This window comes from Aotus nancymaae, unplaced genomic scaffold (genome assembly GCF_030222135.1).
Source record: "Aotus nancymaae isolate 86718 unplaced genomic scaffold, 86718_ANA_hifiasm-v0.15.2.pri h1tg000058l, whole genome shotgun sequence".
Taxonomy (NCBI): domain Eukaryota; kingdom Metazoa; phylum Chordata; class Mammalia; order Primates; family Aotidae; genus Aotus; species Aotus nancymaae.
In genome coordinates, this window is record NW_026988472.1 from 47,489,307 (window position 1) to 47,507,932 (window position 18,626).

General features: G+C 37.5%; 1 protein-coding gene and 1 pseudogene across 3 annotated transcripts in view; both read left to right on the top strand.

Annotated features, from left to right (window-relative positions):
• Window positions 1–18,626, top strand: part of ARHGAP6 (Rho GTPase activating protein 6) — a 532,167-nt gene that overhangs the window by 329,418 nt on the left and 184,123 nt on the right. The gene's annotated exons all lie outside the window — the stretch shown is intronic.
• On the top strand, window positions 239–1,662 carry LOC105705384 (aspartate aminotransferase, mitochondrial-like; annotated as a pseudogene).

The window sequence follows — 18,626 nt, forward strand, 5'->3', positions numbered from 1 at the left end:
TTATTTGGATAATTCAGAGCTGAAATAGTCCAGGCTGAACTATTTAGCAAGCTGAAACACATGTGCAAGCTTTAATTCAAAATATACTGAAAATTGACTTCATTTTTCACTCCACTGTGGAGGTCTTGTAATATAAAACAAGAACAGTACCTTCAGCAGGAGCCCATGCCCCCTTGATCTGCATCCTCTTGCTCTCTACTCTGTCCTGTGGCTACCCACTGTGCTCTCAAGGTCAACCATGACCCTGCCGCACTCCAGCCATGTCCTCTAGGGGATCTCTGCCACCTTTCACCCAGGTCTCCCCACCATGGCCTCTGCCAGAGCCAGCTCCTTGTGGGCCCATGTGGAAATGAGACCTCCAGATCCCATCTTGGGAATCACTAAAGCCTTTAAGAGGGACATCAATAGGAAAAAGATGAGTCTGGGAGTTAGTACCTACTGGAATGATAAGAGACCCAGTTAGATTGCCATAAAAAATTTAGACAAGGAATACCTGCCCATTGTAGGACAAGCTGAATTTTGCAAGGCATTTGCAGAACTAGCCCTGGGTGAGAACAGCAAACTGTTGACAATTGGCCACTTTGTCACTGTGCAGATCATTTCTGGAACTGGGGCCTTAAGAGTTGGAGCCAGTTTTGTGCAAAGATTTTTAAAGTTTTTGAAGACAGATGTCTTTCTGTCCAAACCACCTTGGGGAAATCACACACCTATCTTCAGGGTTGCTGTCATACAGCTACAAGGTTATCAGTATAATGACCCCAAGACTTGCAGTTTTGACTTCACAAGTGCTATGGAGGACATTTCAAAAATAGCAGAGCAAAGTGCTCTTCTCCTGCATGCCTGGGACCCTCATGCAAAGCAGTGGAAGGAAATAGTAACAGTGGCAAAGAAAAAGAATCTCTACATTCTTTGATATGGTCTACCAAGGCTTTGCCAGTGGTGATGGTAACAAGGATGCATGGGCTGTGTGCTACTTCATTGAACAGGGTATTAACATTTGTCTCTGCCAATCATGCTCCAAGAACATGGGCTTTATATGGTGATCATATGGGAGCCTTCACTGTGCAAAGACAGTGAATGAAACCAAAAGAGTAGAGTCACAGTTGAAGATCCTGATCTATCCTGTGTATTCCAGTCCTTCTCTCAATGGGGCCTGTATTGCCTCTACCATTCTGAACATCCTGGGTTTGCAAAAATAATGGTTGCAAGAAGTGAAAATCATGGCCAACTGCATTATTAGCATGCAGATTCAGCTGATCTCCAACAGTAAGAAGGGTTCCTTGCACATCTGACAACACATGACTGACTAAATTGGTATGCTTTGTTTTACAAGGCTAAAGCCTGAACGGGTGGAGAAGCTAACCAAGAAGTTCTCCATCTATATGGCATAGGTTGGATGCATCTCTGTGGCAGGGATCACCTCCAGCAACATGAGTTATCTTGCCTATGCCATACACCAGGTCACCAAGTAATGTCCCTGGTGTGAGGGGACAGATAAAACTTTTCTGTTTTCAGCTGCTGCTACTGTGAGCTTCACATGGAGCATGAGGGAGGGTAGATGCTGGTAAGTAGATCATTTTTTTCAACCACAATGCATAATACTGAGTGATTGAATGCATTTCTCAGAAAAGAACATGTAATGACATTGGGCAGAGGCATCTGTGACTGGTGTCTGGAACTTTGTCACTCTAAGCCAAACTCTCCCCCATCTTTCTATCTTCAACTTTTCTCAAAGGGTTTACATGTGCCAGAAACTCATAGCACCAAGAAACCTGCTAATTATGGCACTACAATATTTCAGAATCTTTAACTGAAGCATCTTACATTGTCAGGGTTCTTCATGAGAAATAGCACACATTAGAGGCTTTGAGAGAAGACCTAGTTCTGTCATTAACAATTGGTTTCATGTTTGTCCTCCCGTGATGGAGCAACCTTATCAACAGACCATATTGCAGAAATTGTGTTTTATGAAAACCAATGAGTCTGCTGACACTGCAGCAAGGAAAATAAAAGGTGCTCTCTCCTGTCTTATTTAAGAAAAAGAGAAGCCTCTGTCTTCTCCCTTTTCAACCTGTTCTTTTCCTTATGCACAAAGATTTTTAACTAACCTAGATTTTCATTCCATTCTACTGCTGGATTGACCATCTACCCTATATTAGTCTGTTTTCATGCTGGTAATAAAGAGATACTCAGGACTGGGTAATTTATAAAGGAAAGAGTTTAATTGACTCCCAGTTCAGCATGGTGGGGGAGGCCTCAGGAAACTTACGATCATGGTGGAAGGGGAAGTAAACAAGTCCTTCTTCAAATGGCAGCAGCAAGGAGAATCGCTGCTCAAAAGTAGCAAAAGCCTCTTTTAAGCCATCAGATCTCATTAGAACTCACTCACTATCATGAGAACAGCATGGGGGTAACCATCCCCATGATTCAATTACCTTCCAGCTCCCTCCCATGACATGTGGGGATTATGGGAACTACAATTCAAGATGAGATTTGGGTGGGGACACAGCCAAACTATCTCAAGCCCCATCCTACTTGGATTTATGTAAGAATAAAGAACATAATTTTCTACTGATGCCATAGCCTCATTTTTCTCAGCAAAGAATAGTGGAAAAGGTAACTACTTTATCTGAGCATCCTCTTCAACAATTGTGTAATTGTCTCCTGCTGGATGTTGCCTCTGCCCAGTTGGACCTCCTCTTTTCATTGAATATGGTTGTATAGTCTCTATTTTCACATCATGAGTCAAGTAGTACAGGAAAGTACCAGGAAGAGGATATTTTAGGCTTTGTGTGCTGCTATCTGGGTTCAGGCTTCACCCTTTGGAAAGATAACCACCATATGCTCTAATCATATAGACTTATTGCAACCTGGATTCTCTGTTACAATAAAATTACTGTAGACCCTCCCCCTAAAAAAGAACAAGATCATTTATGTAATTCCCCATCAAGTGATATGATATACTACAGCACTGGTGCAGTTAATAAAATTGTATCAAATCAATAATTTATTTCTGGTTAAACAAACTGTGGTATGACCATACCATAGAATACTATTCAACAACAAAAGGGAATTAACTATTGGTATACTCAATAATTTGGATGGATCTCAAGAGCATTATGTTGACTGAATAAAGCCTGTCAAAGAAGGCGACATGCTGTATGGTTCCCTTTATATATCATTCTTGAAATGATAGAATAATAAAAAAGGAAAGCAGATTAGTGGTTGCTAGATTTAAGATGGTGAGTTAAGAGGGAGGTGCAAGTAGCTATAAAGGGGTAACATAAGGAATCCTTGTGGCAATGAAACTCTTCTGTGTCCTGACTATTGTGGTTGTCACACAAAGAAACGTATGTGATAAAATTGCATAGAATTTAATACACACACATGCACACATTCACACACAAATGAGAACATGTAAAACTGGTGAATTATAAATAAGATAGTTGAATCAATGTCAGTTTTCTGGCTTTGACATTTACCATAGTTATGAAAGATGTTACAACTTGGGGAAGCTGGGAGAAGAGTATAGGAGATAGCTCTCTATTACTTCTTGCAGATGAATGTGAATCTACAATTATCTCAAAATAAAATTTTAGTCTAAAAATGCATTTCTCAACGTGATCTTGAGTCAAACCATCTTGGAAGAGAGGCACTTTGATGTATTCACTTCACAAAGCATAGGAAAGATTTCTGGTATTACCAGCAAGCCAAACCACATGACTTTCTGCTGTCTGCACCCTATGGTCCTGCACTGTGGATGAGGGAATGTATGTGCTCTCTAGAACAGTTTAGTTTTCTTTGTGTTTGTTTGCATCAAGAAAAAATTTGCAAATGAAGGAGAATATATGTGTACATATCTAAGATTCATCAGCACTCAAAATACCAGAGCAAGCTAGACACCATAGAGAAGCACTGAGCAGAATATACAAAAAGAGATTAAATAATTTGATTATTCAGAGAAACCATATTTCTAGGAGATGGATCTAAGAGGAGCTTGTTCATGAAAATGGAAAAATTATAGCGGCAAGAGGGTCACTAAGTGTAAGCAATGTCTAGTTTTTGTGAGAACCATACTTGAACTAAACCTTTAAAATTTAATAAAAGAATGAAAATGAATATAGTGTGAGAAGGTAAACAATCATTTGAAAATAGTCTTGCACTTGGGTACTTTGCTCTCATTGATGCAGGACTATGCCCCATTTTGTTAGTTATTTATACATAGCCTCACGGTTTTAAAGTAAGCATAGCCAGTTATGGCTATGATTTCTCTGTAGTCAGTTATGTTTGCCCAGGAAAGTCCAATCGACAAAGAGTTATCAGTTATCTTACCCATGACAACATTGTGAGATGTTGTGAGATGCCAAGAATAGACCACAAGAGTGATGGTCTCAGACTTTCAAAACAAATGAAGAAGACTAACACACAGTAAATCAGTAACAGATCTATAGCATTTGAATTCACATAGAGAATTTGGTTAGTGGACGTACTAAATGCCTTCACTTTGCAGCATATTTCTTAATAAATACTTTGCACTCTGTTTATTCTACCTATCTTAAGCATGGTTTTACTCATTTAGTGGGAGCAGTTGGCTCATGTCTTTTACCTGTTTTCATTTACTAACTCTAAGGAAGTGAAGGAGAAACTTTCCCTTTGCCATCTGAAGGGTCACTGGAAAAATCACTGGTGTGAGGCAAATTGATTAATAGAAGAAAAGGAATACACATTTATTTAACTTGTATGCACAGGAGCCTTTGGAATGAAGACCTAACATACAGGGGAAGTTATCTATTTTTATGCTTAGGTTCAACAACATGTGGACAGCCGTGTAGAAATGTGATTGGATAGAAAGGGTCTGATTTGAATGCTAATGGACTGAATGGGGGAAACCCAGCAAGGCCTGTCTGTCTAGATTCTTCTTAGCTTCTCTGAGAAGCATTTCTTCCTTCTTGGTGTAAGAGAGGACTTTGTCTGGAACAGGAATCTTAGGACCTACAGTCAGACAAGGTAGGTCAGATCATTTCTTCATGAACAGTTTTTATGTAGAATATTTTTGGGTTTTATGACTGACTTATGGGTAAAGGGGTTCTGATTTGTATGTCCTATCTTGGGGAAAAGGGATTCTAATTTCTATGGCTAGCCTCGGGGCAAAATGGGACCGAGAGACAGGAGGACAGGAGAAGATAAGAGAGAAACTTTTGCTTCTGAAGCTGCTCAGCAGCAGTCTTCATTTTGAGGTACTGTTTTCTAAGCCCCAATAAAACTCTTCTAACCTGCTGAACATGTGCCCGGCACTATTCTAACAGCCATGAGAATAGAGAGGAGAGGAAGAAAGGGATCCTGCAACTTACCAGTTGGGTGCTGAGATGGTGACACCATTCACTGAGTGACTCCAAGTGATTAGCTAAATATATTCTCTTCATTTTGACTCTGCCTCCTTCTTACCATGGGTCTATGAGCAAGTTTCTCCACGCTTCTATTAAATATCTGTGAAATGGGAGCAATGGTGGTGTTGTGATGATTAGATGAGTAAATACATCTAAAGCATAGAGCTCTATGCCTGGCACAAAGGAAGCCTTCAGTTAGTATTTATAGGTTCTGTAAAAAATCATGTTTATTTGGTTTTCAAGACCATCATCTTCAGAGATGCCAGCGAGATAGTTACTATGCTTTCTGGAGTTTTAAGACCCACGTGCATCTTGTTAACCCTTGGGAAATCTAGTGGGCAGTCAGAATTTTTAAAACTGTATATTAATAAATTATAATTGTATCTATCTGGTAAAAAGTGATGTTATGATTTTTAATACAATGTGAAATGATTAAATTGAGCTGATTAACATATCCATCACTCAAATATTTAACCTTTTTTCTGATGAGAACATTTGAAATTTACTCTCAGTAATTATGAAATGTACAGTAGTCAGTTATTAGCTATATTCACCATGCTGTGCAGTAGATCTCAAAAAAAAAAATTCAAACATCTTCCTCCTTTCTGAGGCTTTGCACCTTTTGCACCCATTGCTGACATCCACCAACTTCACCAGCTTGGTGGAGCACCTTGAGATGTGCTGATAACAATAGCTGGCATCTAGTCAGTGCTAAAAAATTGTTAGCTTTTGCTGTTGTATATGTGGTTGTTGTTGTTATTGTAAAATGGTGACTGAAATTTGCTTGTGAATATGCAGTCATGTGCCAAATAAGGACGTTTCTGTCAATAATGGACCACATAGACAACAGTGTTCTCGTAAGATTATAATACCATATTGTTACTGTACCTTTCTATGATTAGATACACAAATACTTACCATTGCATTACACTTACCTACAGTATTCAGTATAGTAACATGCTATACAGGTCTGTATTACAGGAGCAATAGGCTGTACCATCTAGCCTAAGTGTGTAGTAGGTTTGTGTAAGTACATGCTATGATGTTCACTTCGTAGTCCACTAGGTCACTGGGAAGCTTTCCTGTACCTTTTTGTATATTTCTCTTTGTATATCTGCCACACGCAATGATAATGCTTAGGTGTTTGTGTAAATACACTCTATGATGTTCACAATGAAATCATCTAATGATGCTTTTCTCAGGATGTGTCCTCATCATTAAGTGACACGTGATTATACTTTAACAGAGATACAATTCTTGAACAGCTTGTTAGAATGAGATAGGAGAGATAACAGAAATAAGGGTAGCATCTTGAATTATTCAAATACTAAATGAATCAATTCATTAAAACAGCTGTCATTAATTACTTAAAGGCAGACAGGTGAGGGAAAGAATGGCTTGACATTTTCTAAATTATCACCCTTATGTGTTGCCTCTGGCTAGACAACCTGCGGCTACTGCTGCAGCTAAGTATGTCAAACTGTTGAATACCCAAGCCAGGCTTGTGAAATATTGAAAAATGACTACTCCCATGTTGATCCATTAAATCTTTACCACCTTACAGAGAGCTGATGAATCACCTTTCTAGCACCAGGTTCAGGTACTCCCTATAACGATCTCATAACTAGTGCCAACATTGCCCAGACTCGGTAGCCTTTATGAAATTCATTATTAAAGTTTGACGTTTGTTCTTGTGTAGGTGTAATGGGATTAGTCTAATTGCAAAGATGATAGAGCTGCCATTTAGAGAAAAAGCTCCTTTCTAAAACTTGCCTCTTCTAATGAGTCACCGTAATACCTCTGTAATTATTACACTAGTTGTCTTTCTCAGAATTGGATTTTTTGTACCCTGGGAGATTTTGATTAGAAAATTCAGTTATTTTGTCTGAAGAGTGACCTAGCTATATCCGTTAATATTCTTTGGATTGAATGCATTGAAAATTAAGTTGAAATTAGAATTTTTGTATACCAAGCCTTTAGGTGCCCTTTAGCAACTTTGGGACATGAAAATATCTCTACACTCAGAAATAAGTTTTACTGATAAGTTTTTGGTGTTGAAAAAATAAAATATCTCAAGTTGCAGAAACAAAGATTTTCCCAGAAATTCTCAACAACTATGAGGATAGGTAGAAGTTCTGCAAGGGCAGACACTCGTCTATCATGAATCCTTGCCAGAATTAGTAGGAATCCTTTGGATTTTAGCCAGTGTGGCAGAGTACCCTGAGACATGGCAGAAGAGAGTGGTGGTGGTCAGGCACTGAATTCAGTTAACTTAGTGGTTTCTAAGAACTCATCATGCATTCATATAGAATCTTTGTCAACTTCTCAAAAATCCTAGTAGAGTGAGATTTTTAATCCCCATTTTAAAAGTGAGCCAGGTAGGTAACTTGCTCCCAAATTACTCAATAAATGCTGCATCTGGATTAGAATCTATCTAAGGCTGGCTTCCCCTTCTGGATTTCAGGATTACTCCATTAGTGCTCCCCATCCTATCCAGCCCTACGCTGGTCCACTAGTCACTGGTATACCTTCCTATACCATAACTATATCTCCCACACAGAATAATAATGCTTAGGTATTTGGAGATGAATGTGCAAAGTTCAGAAATGACATTAGACAACATTTTATCTTCCTTCACAGTGAAATAAGAACAATTAACACCAATCTAATACCAAAACAATTTACAAAAAAAGTGATTTTCTTGTAATGTGAAGGATTTAATATAAACTATCACCGAATATTGTTTGAAAGGATTCCACATTAATGCATGTCAGAGAAGCATGCCAGATGCTGACTAAATCAGCAATGTCTATGGTGATGCTTTTGGCCTGTAAAGTATCTTTAAAACCTTGTAAAGTATCTTGTAATGGAGTAGAATAATCAAAGACTTGGGATAACTTCTGTGGTCAGCAAGCCTGTTGTAAATGAATAACCAGGCCTTTTGTTTTGATAAATTCAATCTACTTTCCTCTGTAGCACAAGATTATACTCAAAAGCAGGTTATGTTTGCCCCCAAATTCCTAGTTACCATTGTGAAGTGAGGCTCAGACCTGACTTTTTCATATCTTTTTACCCGAGCACCTACATCCCTGGCACCGATAGAGGGCATGGTAAGAAGTCACTAAATGAACCCACAATATGTGTTTAGGAAGAGTGACTTTTTTGGCTTTTAATTGGTATTCAAATACCTCTTTGCTCACCTATCTTTGACAACATCCCTCTGGATTATGGTACTCAGTGTGCCCTTTCTACAGGTGTTCAAGATTCCAAAATTATTTGATACTTTGCAAAGTAAAGTATCCAGCAGCACCAAATATTTTTCAATCTTTAAAAGGCTGAATTTAGTTTGGCCTTAGAACAAAACAATCTGATTAAATAATGCATACTAAAAAGTGAATGGCTAATATGTTTTATTTTGTATTATTTGAAATTTTCGAGGAACATTTTCTTCCCCACTTACAAGTCTTTAAAATGAAACGTGTGAGCAAGGTTTTGTTTTCTTTCTTAGCAGGAATGAATGTCAGCCGTCCTTTTCTTACCTTAGCTTCTCTTTACTACCCATTTAGAAACTTGACACCTCTCTCCTGAAGTGTTGATGACATAAATCTAAAGAATATCTTGGACACTTAGGAAAATTAAACACATAGGAAACTTTTTTTTTTCCTTCCTAATATGAAGTTTTCTATTTGTCTTTCCTTTGGGTGGGGCAAAACATTAATAACTTATACAGTGCTACTCCCTAATGTAAAATTATAAAGTAATTTATATTTAGGGATGTAGATTGTTATTTTAGATTTAATGTGTACTTATGTAATCAGTGGATGATTATGTCAAGCCTATAACATTATTTAACTAAGTGGTCTGCCATGGCATTATTTAATGAAATAATTTTTTAAATGCCTTTATTTGGAAAAGATACTGTAAGCCATTGAAGAAAAATTTTACTCAAAGTTTAAAAAGTCTTTAGTTCATGATGAGGCATTTGCAGCTGTAAGCAATCATATTACTGTGCCATTTGTTTTATGGAAAATGAAGACATTTACTTAAGGCTGTTAAACATTTGATTTTAATACTGCCTCCTAAGCGATACAGACTATCACTTACTTTTGACATTGGAGGAAAAAGAGTTACTCAAATTCACTCAAGCTTTAGCTGTATTGATTTATAGGATGGATTTTTGTTAGCATGTCAAGTGATTCCTGTTTTATAATGAAGACATTACTTTGAGTCAATATCAAAGTACATGTTTCCCTCAACCTTCAGTTGACGTTTCCTGCTTTTTGAGGTGCCAACAGTAGCAAGAAGGGGTAGTTTAAATTCCACTTTCCATAGAAAAAGAAAAATCCTGGCAGGTGTGGTGGCTCACACCTGTAATCCCAGCACTTTGGGAGGCCAAGACAGGTGGATCACCTGAGGTGGGGAGTTTGAGACCAGCCTGATCAACATGGAGAAACCCTGTCTCTACTAAAAATACAAGATTAACTAGGCATAGTGGTGCATGCCTGTAATCCCAGCTACTAGGGAAGCTGAGGCAGGAGAATTGCTTGAACCCGGGAGACAGAGTTGCAGTGAGCCCAGGTTGCGGTTAGCAGAGATTGCGCCATTACCCTCCAGCCCAGGCAACAAAAGCAAAATAACTCTGTCTCAAAAAAAAAAAAAGAAAGAAAAAGAAAAATCCCTTTGGTAAAACATTATGTACTCTCTGAACAGGGATTCTCTTCACACCATTTTGAATTTTATGCTTCTTGCTTTGTTGCACAGATTAAACTGGGAAACAATTTTATATGTAGAAGGGTTTCTAAATCTCAGCTCTATTGACATTTGGGGCCAGATCATTCTTTTTTGTGATGGGCTGTCCTGTGCATTGCAGGATGTTGAGCAGGATCCCTGGTTTCTAGCCACTAGTTGCCAGTAGCACCTTCCCCTCAGTTGAGACCACCAAAAATGTCTCCAGGCATCCCTAAATGTCCTATTGGGTATGCAGTCAGTCTCAGTTGAGAACTACTCATCTAGCAAATTAGCTTATTTCTAGCAAAATAGCATAACGATTTTAAAAAATAAGTTTGGTCTAGGATGTTTTTCTCTCAAATGAGGAATATTTTAGATCATTATCATTTCAATAATAAATAATAATTACAGAAGCCAAAATACAGGTTTCAGATGTTATCTGTGTAGGAATGTGAATAACGTAACAGTGACAGCATTTTCTGAAACAATAATTTGTAGAGACTAACAAAGGTGTTTTTTCTCATTTGTCCATTAAATTATGATATTTAGTAGTGATTGGTACACATTTTGATCTCTAGATTTATTATCATTAAACAATGCAGACACACACTTTAAACAGACTTAGTAGAAAAAAATTGCTTATTTGTCTTATTTGGAACATTTCTCAGACTAAAGAATTTTAAGTGAAACCAACCACTACTTTGTGCTGTATATATGAGAGGACTTCAAAAAGCTCATGGAAAAAATGAAATTAAAAGATAAAAAATAATAGATAGAAACTTTATTTCTCAGCATCAAGGTCAAGATACTTTTGTAAGCAATGATACCAGCCATTTTAGTCCATCTCTAAAGAACTAAGGGTCCTGGGAATTTTACCATGTCATTGCAGTCTTTTTTACATTATTAACTGAAGAAAAATGGGTGCCCTTTAGTTATATTTTTTAAGATTAGGAAGCAAAAAGAAGTCAGAATGAGCCAAATCAGGACTGGAGGGTAAATTCTTATTGATTTCCCATAAAGATGCTCACAAAATTGCCCTGTTCAATAAGAGGAATGAGCCAGGAGCATTGTTGTGGTCATTTTTTTGCTAAAACTTTGGCTAACATTCTCAAAATACTCTCATAGTAAGCAGATGCTAACTGAGTTTTGGCCCTCTAAAAAGTCAACAAACAAAATGCCTGGAGCATCCCAAAACACTGTTGCCATGACCTCCACTCTTGACCAATCTGCTTTTACTTTGACTGGACCACTTCCATCTCTTGGCAGCCACTGCTTTGATTGTACTTTGTCTTCAGGATGGTACTGGGAAAGCCATGTTTCATCTTCTGTTACAAATCTTTGAAGAAATGCTTTAGGATCTTAGTCCCACTTGTGAAAACTTGCCTGCAAAATCTCTGCTTTTGTCTGCAGCTGATCTGGGTGCAATGGTTTTGGTAACTTTAGGGTGGAAAGTTTGCTCAACTTTAATTTTTCAGTCAGAATTCTGTAAGCAGAACCGATTGACATGTCTATGGTGTTGGCTATTGTTTCTGTTGTTAATCATTGGTCCTCTTCAATTAGGGCATGAACAAAATGAATATTTTTCTTAAAAATTGATATGGATGGTCTGCTGCTGTGGGCTTCATCTTCAACATCATCTCATTCCTTCTTTTTTTTTTTTTTTTTTCCTTTTTTGAGATGGAGTTTCACTCTTTTCACCCAGGCTGGAGGGCAATGGCATGATCTCGGCTCACTGCAACCTGCACCTCCTGGGTTCAAGCAGTTCTCCTTCCTCAGCCTCCTGAGTAGCTGGGATTACAGGTGCCTGCCACCAAGCCCAGCTAATTTTTGTAATTTTAGTTGAGATGGGGCTTCACCATGTTGGCCAGGCTGGTCTCAAACTTCTGACCTCAGGTGATATGCCCACCTCAGCCTCCAAATGTGCTGGGATTACAGGTGTGAGCCACCACATCCAGCCCTCACCCCTTCTTAAAATGATTTTTCCATTTGCAAACTTGATATCTTTGGGGCACTGTTCTCATAAACTTTTAATCAAGCATCAGTGATTTCACCATTGTTCCACCCAATCTTCACCATAAATTTGATGTTTGTCTTCAATTTTAGCAGAATTCATGTTTCCCTGACAGGGATTCTTTTCAAACCAATGTCTTATCTTTCTTAATGCCTCAAACTAGATCCTGTTCAGACAGGTTATAACAAGTTAGTAAGAATTTAATTTGGTGCAATATTTATTTCAAATTTTTGCATAGTTCTTTCATAATGCATATTTTCTATGAACCTTTTGAAGTAGCCTCATATTTTCTCTTTGTTCATTTTACTAGCATGTTTAACTAAGATAAGTTTTAAAGGCAAAAGTATGACTTATATGGTTTTTATAATTAAGTATTTCTGTAATATTCCATATTATTGCCAGTTCTCTCCAGGGAGAATCCTTTCTAGCTCTTTCCTGAATAATTGTTATAAACTATTCATATTTATCTAAGATATTTCTGATAACTAATATCAAAACCTTAAGAATTTCAGGGTATACTATGCTTAGCAATATTACTTTGAGCTTCTATTCAAACAGCAGAAACAGATTGTTTTCCTTTATCCAAAATATAAGTTATATCATGTAAAGCAGTGTTAACATTTTGGGTTATGCCCCAAATCACAACTTCTGAGTGAGAATCCTTGAAATTTTTATATAATCAGCAGAAGCATTCTAGTAGAGTTTAAAAATGTTTATACCTAAGAAACAGTCACTCTAGATTTATCAGTTTATTGTGCTTAAATATGAAAAAATGTATACATACAACACAGGCAAAATTCACAGAATGAGTTTTGTATGAATATAAAATTGTGGACAGTTTTATCCTATTTACCACATCAATTGATTAAATAAGTTTACGTAAATGTATGCTATTATGGGAGGCCAAGCGGATAGATCACCTGAGGTCAGGAGTTCGAAAACAGCCTGGCCAACATGGTGAAACCACACATCTACTAAAATTGCAAAAAAAAAAAAAAAAAAAGACAGGTATGGTGGCACATTCCTGTAATCCTAGCTACTTGGGAGGCTGAGGCAGAAGAATTGCTTAAACCTAGGAGGCAGAGGTTGCAGTGAGTTGAGATTGAGCCATTGCACTCCGGCCTGGGCAACAAGAGTGAAACTCCTTCTCAAAAATAATAATAATAATATATGCTATCAGTGTTTTTCACGGGGTGAGTTTTGCACCTCCCCCCAGGACACATTTGCCAATGTCTGGAGACTTTTGTGGTCACATTTGGGAAGGGTGATTTACTACTGGCTAAGGATGCTGCTAAACATCCCACAGTGTAGAAAACAACCCCTCCACAAGAACGAATGATTTTACCCCAAATAGCAAGAATGTCAAGATTGAGAAACTCTGTACTGTAGAGATGATCAGTAAAATGTTTTCTTTATTCTCCAGCAATTTTCTTGAGATGTTCTTCAGATTTGGGACATTTTGCAAATGTTAACTTGCATCACCGTATCATTGGGTATGCCAACAGTCTCACTCGCATATGTCACGTCACAGCACAAAGAAGAGATAATCTCTTAATTGGCTCCTTATCTCATTTTCCAGAGCGTCACTTTAACTGCAAGTTCTTCACAAAGATTTCTCACCAGGAAACTGGCAGCTCTGATATAGTTTCTTTTTTATTTTTAATTTGTTACAATTTTTAATTTTTAATGTTTGTGGGTATATAGCAGGTGTATATTAATGAGAAAACGCCACTTGTGTAGCAAATGTTTTTGAATTTTTGATGCAGACTTGTTTTGTAACTGCTTTGTGCTTTATTTGTACTTTTTAGAATCTTTTCTTTTTGAATAATATGGAAATTGCTATAATGGCTGTGGCTAAACTATGCATTTTTTTGGTGTGATGGAAAGTTACAACTTCTTTTAACACAGGCTTATTTTTAATAGGATAACATTTAATTTGAAAGTATGTATATGTATGTGGCTGTTGAAGTTCTGGGAGCTAAGATCTGAGAGCCAGCAGATTTAGATGTATTCTTTTATTCACTCATTCATTTTATTGAGAAGCTACTTGTGAGTAGCATTTATTGAACTACTTTTATATCTAAAATACTACATTTTTTAGAAAAGATACTTATTTTGAAAAATGTTTGATTTTCCTGCTTTTATAATAAGTTTTACATCAAAATACCATTTTGCAACTAAATTTTTGCCCAATTAAACAAATTTTCAAACAAATTAGAACTTCAGGCCAAATTGTTACATCTAGAAAACACTTAGAAATGGTCACCATTTCTCCTGTTTTGTTGCTTCCAGTACATTTCCTTCATGGCACAATTTACAAAAAGGAATAAATATTGAACATGTATTTAACATTAAAAACACTACTTACATGCATATACAGTTATAGATCTTAAAATGCAGACTTTTCTATTATAGCAGTCTATGAGTTCTCTCTTTTGTGAGATATTTTTCTTTGTAGTAATCGCTTTATTTCAATGTTAGATGACTATATCTTTTATTCAGTGACTATTTGCTGAAGTATTTGCAGCTAGGGGCATTTTGAATGTCTAATGGGAACAAGGAGACCTTATATACAATTGGAATTATTCCATAAAGTCTGAGTGTGTATATGCATGTATGTATATATAGGGGTGTGTGTGTGTGTGTGTGTATGTGTGTGTATGCATACACATATGTGTGTGCATATATATATACATATATTTGGGTGTGTATATTATATACCTATGTGTGTTTGTGTATATAAAGAGATAATTTTCTTTGAATTGAGCAAAACACACATCTTCCTTGTCTCCGTTAGGGCACAAGTTTTTTTCCTTTTCCTTTACTCTGTTCTGATACCATAAAAGCCATTCACAATGTTATAGTTGGCTGTAACTTATAATCATTTCAGTAGTGAAATTCGTCATCCCTGGGATTATTCCCTCTCTTCTCACATGTTAATTCCTGGCTTCAGATTGTCTTTGCTGTGACCTTATCTGTAAAGATTTGCTTCCTTTTTCAATGTCTGCTTTTCACTTTCTGGAAATAAAACCTTTTTTTCTCAAGATCTGAATGCATGGAATATGAAACTTTCCCCAGCTCCACCAGCACAAGTGACCTCTCTTTCTCTCAACCCTGCAGCTGTTTATTCATTATAATTACCAATTATATTTCCTTTTATACACATCTTGTCTCCCACTAATTGGTAGCCGCTGAGGTCCGAGACAGATCCCATATTCTTTAACTTGACCCTGAGGAGATACAGGTCTAGCTTTTATTTAGGTTAGGGCTGGCATCTGAGGAACTGTGTTTCTATTGCATGCTGTAGTCATGAGCAAACAGAACCCTTAAATCAAGAGCTGTCAACCTAACATGAAAAGGCAGCCACAGAGCTGTCTCTGAGAAGCTTTATTCTTTGACTCACATCTCCAGTATGGGTAATGTGGTTGAAACCTAGCAAAGTCAAAATTTACTTGAAGTGATATGGTGGATGTGGTGCTGTAGATGATGACTGTAGACCTGAAAAAAAGGAGTTAGGAGAATAACATCTGCTTTTCTGTGTGTATCCGTCCCCCCGAGCTGTTTAGAGAATTACAAATTGCTCTGTCAAGAGTTTGTGTACAAAAGGCTGGCCAATTTAAAAATGAAGCTTGCCTTTGAATTGTCCCTGTTTCATCTCACTGTTTGGAAAATAAATATGAATCATTAAGATGTAAATATATAAAGTGAAAAGCCAAAGGCAGTGAAAACCAAGTAGAAGCAAGAAATGTACCACAATTTAGCTATTCTTCTGAGGGGGGAAATGGTAATAAGTTTTGTATCTTATACTTTTATTATTAAATTAAGGGGAGATAAATTTGAAATTAGCATAGTATCTACTTTGTGTAGTATTTAACACTATGATTTTTTTTAAAAAGAAGAAAGAAAGAGAGAGAAAAAAAGAAAAAAGAATGAAGAAGAGGAAGAAAAAGGAAGAGAAAGAGGGAGAGAGAACGAGAATATTGCTTTATTGCCCAGGCTAGAATGCAGTCTAAAAATGGGAATTGAAAACCTCTTTTATGCCAATAATTGTGCTTAACAGTGGAGACAGGAAGGAATAAGGGAAGAAAATAACAAACAAGCAACCAACCAATATTTCATTTAAACCTATGAAATGCTATGCAATAATTGAGGAGTGATTTACTTGCAATTATGTAGTCACTTTTGGAATAGGTGTGATATGGTACTGATAAGAATGTATGTTTTGTGTATTTGAAGTGGAGAGTTCTATAAATGTTTATTAAGTTTACTTGTTCCGGGTCTGAATTCAAGTCCTGGATATCCTTGTTAATTTTCTATCTCGTTGATCAGTCTAATATTGACAATGTGATGTTACAGTCTCCCACTATTATTGTGTGGGAGGCTAAGTCTCTTTATAAGTCATTAAGAACTTGTCTTATGTATCTGGGTGCTCCTGTATTGGGTATGTGTATATATAGAATTGTTAGCTCTTCTTGTTGCATTGATCCTTTTACCATTATGTAATGTCCTTCTTTGCCTCTTTTGATCTTTGTTGCTTTAAGGTCTATTTTATCAGAGGTGAGAATTGCAACTCCTGCTTTTTATTTATTTATTTATTTTAGCTCTCTGGTTGGTAAATCTTCCTCTGTCCCTTTGAGTCTTTGTGTATCGTTGCATGTGAGATGGGTCTGGATACAGCGTACCGATGGGTTTTGGCTTTTTATCCAGTTAATAATATATATGAGTTTAATACTGCCATTTGATGCTAGCTGGATATATTTTTGGAAAGGCTGATACTGGTTGTTCGTTTATATGTGTAGTGCTTCTTTCAGAAGCTTCTACAAAGCAGGCCTGGTGATGGTAAAATCTCTAAGTGCTTGCTTGTTTGCAAAACATTTTATTTTTCCTTCGTTTTGAAGCTCAGTTTGGCTGGATATGAAATTCTGGGTTGAAAGTTCTTTTCTTTAAGGATGTTGAATATTGGCCCCCACTCTTTTCTGGCTTGTAGGGTTTCTGCTGAGAGATCTGCTGTAAGTCTGATAGGTTTCCCTTTGTGGGTAACCTGACCTTTCTTTCTGGCTGCTCTTAGTATTTTCTCCTTCATTTCAACCCTAGTGAATCTGATGATTATGTGCCTTTAGGTTGGTCTTCTTGAGGAATATCTTTGTGGTGTTCTCTGTATTACCTGGAGTTGAATATTGTCCTGTCTTACTAGGTTGGGAAAGTTTTCCTGAATAATCTCCTGAAGAGTATTTTCCAACTTGGATTCATTCTCTTTGTCACATTCAGGTACCTCTATCAAACGTAGATTAGGTCTTTTCACATAGTCCCGTATTTCTTGGAGACTTTGCTCATTCTTTTTTATCCTTTTTTCTTTAATCTTGACTTCTTGTTTTATTTCGTTAAGTTGGTCTTCGACCTCTGATATCCTTTTTTCTGCTTGATCAATTTGACTGTTAAAACTTGTGCATTCTTCACGAAGTTCTCGTGTTGTGTTTTTCAGCTCCATTAATTCACGTATATTCCTCTCCAAATTGTCTATTCTCGTTAGCATTTCGCCAAACCTTTTTGCAAAGTTCTTAGTTTCTTTGCATTGGGTTAGAACAAGTTCTTTTAATTCACAGAAGTTTCTTATCATCCACTTTCTGAAGTCTACTTCTGTTAATGGATCGCACTCGTTCTCCATCAGGCCTTGTTCCGTTGCTGATGAGGAACTGTGATCACCTGTAGAGGGAGAGGCATTCTGATTTTGGGTATTCTCAGCCTTTTTACGCTGGTTTCTTCCCATCATTGTAAATTTATCCACCTGTCGCCTTTGTGATTTCCGACTTTCAAATTAGGTCTCTGAGTGGATGTCCAACTTGTTGATTCCCAGCGCCGAAATCTGAGCAATCCACTGCACTGGCCAAAACAGCGGTGTTAAGATTGATGGTGCTTTTCTGCCTGGGAATTGGCCAAAAGGGGACCCAGTCCCACTCACTCTGCACCAAGAACCGCTGCACTGAGGTGCCAGCAAAACCGCCGCGCCGGCCGTAAGAGTCACGCTAGTGACCCGTGGGGCTCCTCCGCTGGGAATCTCCTGGTCCGTGAGCAACAAAAATTCGTCTGAAAGTGTGGCGTACTCTCATTCTCTGCACTTTCACTAGGAGCTACTATCCTGAGCTACTAGTGGTCAGCCATCTTGGATCTCTCTAATACTATGATTTATACTGACAACTGGTAATGAATCAAAGTCAAAGTATGTGAGGCTAACTGTATGTTCATTAAATTAGAGTTTGGTAATGAGATGGAGAGAATGAGAGGTATACCGGTGTAAGCAGGAGTTCTCAAAGTGTAGACCCAGAACCAGCAGCAGATGCATTACCCTGAAACATGAGAAATGCAAATTATCAGGCCCTGTTGAAGACCTACTGAATCAGAAACTCTGGGGATGGGGCCCAATAGTCTGTGCTTTGACAAACCCTCCAGGGAATTCTGATGCACACTCCAGTTTAAGAACCACTTCTATGTAGATGGATGGA